Below are 8,026 nucleotides of genomic sequence, written 5' to 3' on the forward strand. Positions count from 1 at the left end.
AATAAATGAATTCAGGTATGAATTTGTTTTCCAAGAAAAAAAACCTCCAATTAAACTATAATATGTACAAATTCTTTCTTATGTAACAGGAAATGGAACGATACCTTGAAATTGGAAAATGTTTAGGGATGTTTCTTTTTTCCATTATATTCCAGTATGTGCTTTTGTATTAAATATCACAAAGAAAAAGAAGGGAAATAATTACTTAAAGAAATTATGTGGGGCTGGAGAGATGGCTTAGTGGTTAAGCAGTTGCCTATGAACCTAAGGACCCCAGTTCAAGGCTCGATTCCCCAGTACTCATGTAAGCCAGATGCACAAAGTGGGGCATGTATCTGGAGCTCGTTTGCAGTGGCTGGAGGCCCTGGTGTGCCCATGCTCTCTCTCTCTCCTTCTCTCTATCAATCCCAAATTAATTAATTAATTAATTTGAAAAAGAAACTATGTGTGTGCACATATATATATACATATATATTTATATACATATATGCATATATATATGCATATATATATATATATACATATATATGAAATTGTTTTTGAGAGGTAGAGTCTTGATCTAACCCATGCTGGCCTCAAATTCACAACAATTCTCCTACCTCTTCCCTTAGTGCTAGTATTCAAGGCATGTGCCACTATGCCCAACAGATATTTTTTAAAGAAGACATATCCATGACCCTCCAAAACAAAATCCCCATAGTAATTCAATTGATTCTGGATTAAAAATACAGCAATACAGGGCTGAAGAGATTGCTTAGTGTTTTAAGGTGCTTGCCTACAAAACCAAAGGGGCTTGGTTAGATTGCCCAGGACCCACGTAAGCCAGATGCACAAGGTGGCACAAGCATCTGGAATTCGTTTGCAGTGGCTAGAAGCCCTGGCATTCCCACTCTATCTTTGTCTTTTTCTCCCTCTGTCTCTTTCCCTCTCTCAAATAAATGATTTTTTTTTTTTAAAATACAGCAATAAGGACACAATACAAGACACATTCTTGCTTTTTTAAACTATTACTCCTGAAGTTAAAGCATTTATGAAAAAATTCTTTGTGTGATGTTTATTAACAAATGCTGATAAATTAACAAATTGGAATTAATATTATTAAACAGTTTAGATTATTAAATAAACTCAAGATCACCAATTCTACCAAGTTTGTTCTATTCCAGAAATATGCTAGGACTATTGCAGTATGAAATGGAATTCCTGCATTCAGACTTTTCAATTTATATTGTTATTAATAATTTAATGTCCTTCAGCTCACTTTCAAACAACATTTCTGGAACTAAATCTTTTGTATTATGCAACTTTGTTTTCCATCTATAAAAATTACATTTCAAAGTATACAAATGACTTTACAACATAGTTGACAAAAGCAGATGTAGTTATTAAAAATTAGTTGAATTAAGTCTTTGTCATTGCTCTCAATTTCATAATAAAATACTCTATGTTCCAACTGGAGACCATTTCAAAAACTCTCAGTTGACCCAGAGACAACTCCTCCCTTGGATCAAAATTCCCATGCTGTTTTCCAAAAGTGTTGTAAACATATGAAAGCAGAACAAACAGCAAGACAAAAAGCTGCCTCTGGTGTAGCTTGTCCCCACACACAGCATGGGCTACCCTTGCACGTTGTACTCAGGACAATGTAGCATGCAGGCGGAGTCTCGCATTAGCCAACCTTAGAGAGTATCACCCAGTTCATACTTCTGGCTGTACATCCATGTTACAAAAGAAAAATACACCCAGAAAACAGAGAACTCATTACAATCCAGACACAAGAACTTTCTTTTCTTTGTTTGCTTTCTTAAGTGTGAAGATGAGCAACTCAACAACCTTGCTTGAACTCCCATATATACTGGTATGATTTCACCTCAGTATATATAATTTTCCTTGTTGCACATACACACATACACACACACACCGTTGATGATCCTGGTACACACAACTACACTGTGACCTTCCAGACAGTTTCAGACGGCAGTGTGTGTACCATAAATTCAGAGCAACCTTACATAATACTTTGTTCAAGGATTTAAGGTGTGATTGCTTTGTGGGGAAAAGGGGACTTTGTTTTGTTTCTGCAAATTATAGAGATCTCACCTCTGGCCTCTCTTGACTTTTCTCCCTGTGATGAGGCACTGTCCAATCTAAGAAAACAGGTCTACCTACATTCTTAAAGTTACACTTAAAACTATATCCTGGATATCTGGGACTCCAAAGATTCCAGTTCAATGGCTTATGCTCCTGTATAGGTTCTGGCTGATTGCCTCCCTGATAATACAATAGACCTCTTCTATATCTACCTTCTACCTTCACCTTTTAAAAGTGACTGTGGATGGTTCAAGAAATGGGAAGATGTAAGATATGTGGGCTGAAGTGTGTGATTGCATACAGAGAGAGGGTTCCACCAATGCAGAAAAGAATTGAGAATGAACAAATGGACTTTAAGAGGAATAGAGACCATCCAAAACTAGAATGTTCAAACACAAGACTCCAACAATTGTCAGGTATCTGAGAATCCCTAAACTTGAAATGAAGTTTCTGCAGTGCTATAATTAGTTTCAAGGAGAAAATAGAAATTTCTTTGTTTTGTGGCTTCCTTTACACACTTGAACTTTGTCAAACACATCTTTCCATTTGGATTCTTGTCCAAGGCATCAAGAATATTAGGAAAGATCTTGAATATTTGTGCCAGATAAAAGTATCCTGGTTTGGATATGGATTATATGCCTATACTCAATACTACTGACCACTTCATGGCCTCAGTTGAAAAAGACAATGCTAATTTGTTAAGTGCTTCTTTTAAGCCACATATAGTTTTTACATTTTAAAAAAATATTTTAAATTATTTATTTGCAAGTAGACACAGAGAGAGAGAGAGAGAGAGACTGAGACAGAGAGCAAGCATCAGGGCCTCTAGCCACTGCAAACAAACTCCAGATGTATGTGCCACTGCATCTGGCTTTATGTGGGTACTCGGGAATCTAATCTGGGTCAATAGGCTTTGCAGGCAAGCACTTTCAACAGTATGACATCTCTCCAGCCCCAGTTTTCATATATATATATGTGTGTGTGTGTGTGTGTGTGTGTGTGTGTGTGTGTGTGTGTGTATGTATATATATATATATATATATATATATATATATATATATATATATATATATATGTTTTTTTGTTTTTTGTGTATGTGTGTGTTTCAAAGTAGGGTCTCACTCCAGCTCAGGCTGACCTGTATGTAAATCACTGTGTCGTCTCTGGGTGGCCTCAAATTTATGGTGATCCTCCTACCTCTGCCTCCCAAGTGCTGGGATTAAAAGCATTCACCACCATGCCAAGAGAGTTGTCTTGTTTTTATTCGGTATGTTTAATCTCACATTTTATTGTTATTTTCAACAGGTAAACTTAATAAATTTTAGCAATAACTTCAAATCAATATTCTATCCATGCTATCATATAATACAATAAAATATGCTTTATCTGCATGGGTCACTCTGAAGTAATAATATTTGACTTGTGAAGTAAAACTACCAAAGAGTGTCCCTATAAGTCACTAAGAAACACATTCTCTCTTTCTCTCTTGTGAATGAATTGATGTATGGGTGCTAAAGCATGCATATAAAGGTGAGAGGACATAGAGGGGGTTTCAGTCCTCCTCTCCCAGTTTCTTTGAGACAGGATCTCATATGTTTTATGCCACTGGCAATGCTAGACTAGCTGACTCACAAGCTCTGAGATCTGCCTGACTCCAAATCTCATTGCTATGAGTGCTTTGGGATTACAATCCTGTGAGCTACTTGCATTCAGCTTTGTGTGAGTCCTGGCTATCCAACTCTGGTCATCAGGCTTGCCGAGCAAACCACAGAGATATATCTGCTGAGAATCACTGACATATTTTAAAGCCTAGCTTCACTGCTTCTCCAAAGACTGTTTAAAGTTATTTTCTGACATTAAAAAAACAAATGCCTTTTGAAATTCTAAGCATTAGATTACATAACAAAGCTAATGGATCTTATTTTTTTTCTTTTTAAATATGATACTATTTATTGTTTTTTAAATTATTTATTTTTATTTATTTATTTGAGAGTGACAGACAGAGATAGAAAGAAGGAGAGAGAGAGAGAGAGAGAGAGAGAGAGAGAGAGAGAGAGAGAGAGAGAGAATGGGTGCACCAGGGCTTCCAGCCACTGCAAATGAATTCCAGATACATATGCCACCCTGTGCATTTGGCTTTCATGGGTACTGGGGAATTGAACCTCAAACTGGGATCCTTAGACTTCACAGGCAACTGCTTAACCACTAAGCCATCTCTCCAGCCCTTATTTTTTTTTCTTTCTTTCTCTGGAGACACTGGTTCTCCTAAAGATCCATCTCATCCAAAACAACAACCTGAATCTCCCCGCACAGAAATTATGTAGGTGGCTTTCCTTTCTGCCTCCTTTCTACTACCCACCTGTGGGGATCACATATGATATGCAGAAGATCACCAAAGACACAATTATTCTGACTCTTTCTCCCATAACATGCAGTCTAGTCTGCTCCACATTAAACAGAATTGCCTTCATTTCCATCTTTCTTAAATTTCCATCTTGCACACATATCTGCCTCCCTTAGCAAAATTCTATGGAATGCTCTTTCTATTGTCTATAGCCACAATTCTTGGGACGATTCCTACCAGATATGACTTTGCAGACACTCCACTATGATGTTCATGGGTTTGCCCATACTGCAACCTGGCAGCTCTGTACCTCCTTAGTGTTGGTCTCTGTCTCTCAGGTGGCTGCATTATTTGCAGGTTTCACACTCCTTCCCTCCAGTCCTGTCTGCACAGTACCCTATGTTACCTTCTTCCTTGTAGCATACCCTGTTCCAATGATGAGAGCATCACACTTGGTGGACTCTCAATAACTAGCAGGTCTTCTCTCTTCTGTCAAAAAAAAATGTGTTTAATTCAATAAGGCAAATTAATTCTCAAAAGGTATATAATGACCTTAAGATGATGAAAGTTTATGTCAACATTACATTATTATTGATTTATATGGTTAAAGCAAGAAATTTTTAGTTGTTGCTTTAGGTTATCATGTTCCATGTACTAACAATATAGAAGAAAATATAATAAAACCAGGTAGTAGAGTATTTTCTACTGGCCCTTAATCAGAGCTTGAGAAAAATGACACAAAGTAAAGGCACATTCATTTCCTGATAGTCTGTCTCTTCTGATTTGTAATAAATACTTTATTATTTCATATTCTGGTTAAATATGTCAAATAATCTGTACACAGTGATTAAAATTGAAAGTCTTCATTTTTTTCCATTTCATTCAACCACTCAGATATTATGCATGGTAGCCAGTTCACTATCTCATTCTACTAGTGATTAGCAAGGCAAAGACATAAAACAAGAAATAAGGTTCATGACCTCTACTTGTTTTTGTGATCATATACCTGTTTCCTCAAATGGGAGTCATTTCTAATAGACTGTAAAGAATTGAGAGGTATCAATGGATATGTAAATTGAAAAGCAAAGATTTACAAAGCATTTAGAAAGAGATATAAAACTATAGTGAATGTAAGTATTTTGAATGATGAGCTGTGAAAAATATGTATTACTGTCAGTGACTTCCAGAAAATCATTGGATCAGTGATGCTGTAACTGTTGCAAGAGTTCAATTTTGAGGTGCCCTGGGGGAGAACCATGTATTCTCTGTCTTCCAGAACACATTTGATTCCATCCAGTCTCTTATCTTGTTTTACTATGTACAACATTAATCAGATTACAAGATAAAGCATGTTTTCAGATAGGCTGTAAACCACATTTCTTGTATGTATTCTTTTCCCCTAATGGTTGTGGATAGAAATCTGAGAGCTTGTGAACTTGGATGCCAAAAATAGTCATATCTTTAATTTTACTAACCACAGGCTGAAGTTCAGTTTCTCCTCTAACTGTAAATACTGTCACAAGATACAGTGATAGTAACGCTTGTGAGTTTGTCACTTATAAATCACAGATAAAATCATGTCACCCAGTGATGGCAGCTATCTGGAAATAGATTTTGAAATCATTAGCATTTCCAAATTGTGACAGTTATTAGACCATGCATATTATTAATCAACTGTGTTACAAAGAAGCACATATATTATTACATCACACATTTATTATTTATGTGTGTGCATGTTCATGTAAGTGTGGATGTGGGTGTGATCTGGGCAAGGGATATATGTGGAGGCCAGAGGAAAATCTCAGGTGCTATCCACCTTTTGTTGAGACAGCATCTCTAATTAGGTTAGCCTAGAGCTCAACAGTTATGCAAGATAGGCTGGTCAGGGAGCCCTATGCATCCTTTTGTCTCAATACCAATTTTATAGGGTAGAAAGTATGTGGGACTATGTCTAGTTGGTTCTGGGGATCAAATTCAGGTCCTTATCCTTGCAAAGCAAGGACTTTACTGACTGAGCTATCTCCCCAGCCCACAAATTTGTTCTCAATATTTAGATAAAATAATTTTATTTCCTTACCAATGTCTACATTTTATTTTGGATGCATAAGCTTTATTCTGATAAGCAGACATGGACTTCCCCACATTGACAAAGCATTTGGAAGATCAGTACTTCTAAAACTTCAGCCTACATCAGAACATTCATGAAAACTTGAGAGCCCATACTTAGAAGTGTAAATCTGAATGTGGATTTTAAGTAAGTTCTAAGATGATACTGTTGCTTTAGGAGCTCAGAAATGATTGTAATAACATTGCCCAAAAGAATGATCCATTCTTACTATCAATTTGCATAGTTGTTTAAAACATTATAAGAATCTTGACAAGTCATAATTCAGAAAAATTTGGGGATCTAAACAAAAAGAAAGCACTAAATATGGGTTGAATACATGTGGAAATGTTTTTAAGTTCATAGGCAAGTCTCTTCTCATAATGTTAACAATACAGATAAATAGAAGATACCAACAAACTTTTAAGAATAAATATCTATTTACATTGGTCTATATACTGATCTATAGAAGGAAATATATAGTCAAATAAACAGTACATTCAAGAAGTTGAGGTACATATACACCATGGAATTCTAGTCATCAGTAAGAAAAAAGTGATACAATGAAATCTGTAGAAAAGTGGATGGACTTACATCGTACTCAGTGAACACACACTATCACAGAAAGACAAACACCACACATTCTCACTCATCAGTGGTTCCTTACCTGGATCAGCTTGGATTTCTGGAATATCTGACAGACAACTTGAGGCCCAGACAATAGGGATGAAAGGGTTTGAGGGGGATGGTAAGAGAAGGGTGGAGGGAAATAAAACTCACCCCAAAATGAAACTGGTACCACAGAGACTTTTATCCTTGATAGAAGACTAAAAGATGGAACCATCAACCGGAGTATAGGAGGAGCACCCTAAAAGAAGGGCCCTGCAGAGGGTAGGATAAAGCCAAACCTTAAAAAAAAAAAAAAAAAAAAAAAGTTCAGCTCTGACCTGTGACTCACAGTAGCATAAGCAAGTGCTATCCTCATTGAGCTACTGAGAGACCTAAAAGGTCCCCAAAACAAGACAGGCTTCTGATTACCCATCTGAGGTAAGAGGTAAGACCCTGTGGCTGAAGACACCATATGCTGCCAACACAGAATATGGAGAGACCTGGCTAGAATCCTGAAGAGAGCCAGTCCCCAGATATTTAGCCCATGTAGTGCTGGAAAGCAAGACATGAACTCCTGGGGTAAAGTGGCCAACAGCAGTGTGGGCAAGCAGGGGGTCTAAGGTATTCAGAAGCAGCCAGCCTGACAAGAAGTACACACCAGTGCAATGGTGGCACAGAGCTTTGGTGGGTAATCAATGGCTTTCTGAATGGCTAAGACATACACGCAGTGGAAAGAAGCCCATATGTGGAACTGGCAACAAGGTCTGAATTCTGTGGAGACAAAGATTATGCTCTCCAACATCAAGCTTTCACAAGGCTTTGACCAAAAGAGGGGCTACATCCATAAAACTCTCCCTAAATTAACAATGCTTATCCAACTT

This window comes from Jaculus jaculus, chromosome 4 (assembly GCF_020740685.1).
Source record: "Jaculus jaculus isolate mJacJac1 chromosome 4, mJacJac1.mat.Y.cur, whole genome shotgun sequence".
In the NCBI taxonomy this organism is placed as follows: Eukaryota; Metazoa; Chordata; class Mammalia; order Rodentia; family Dipodidae; genus Jaculus; species Jaculus jaculus.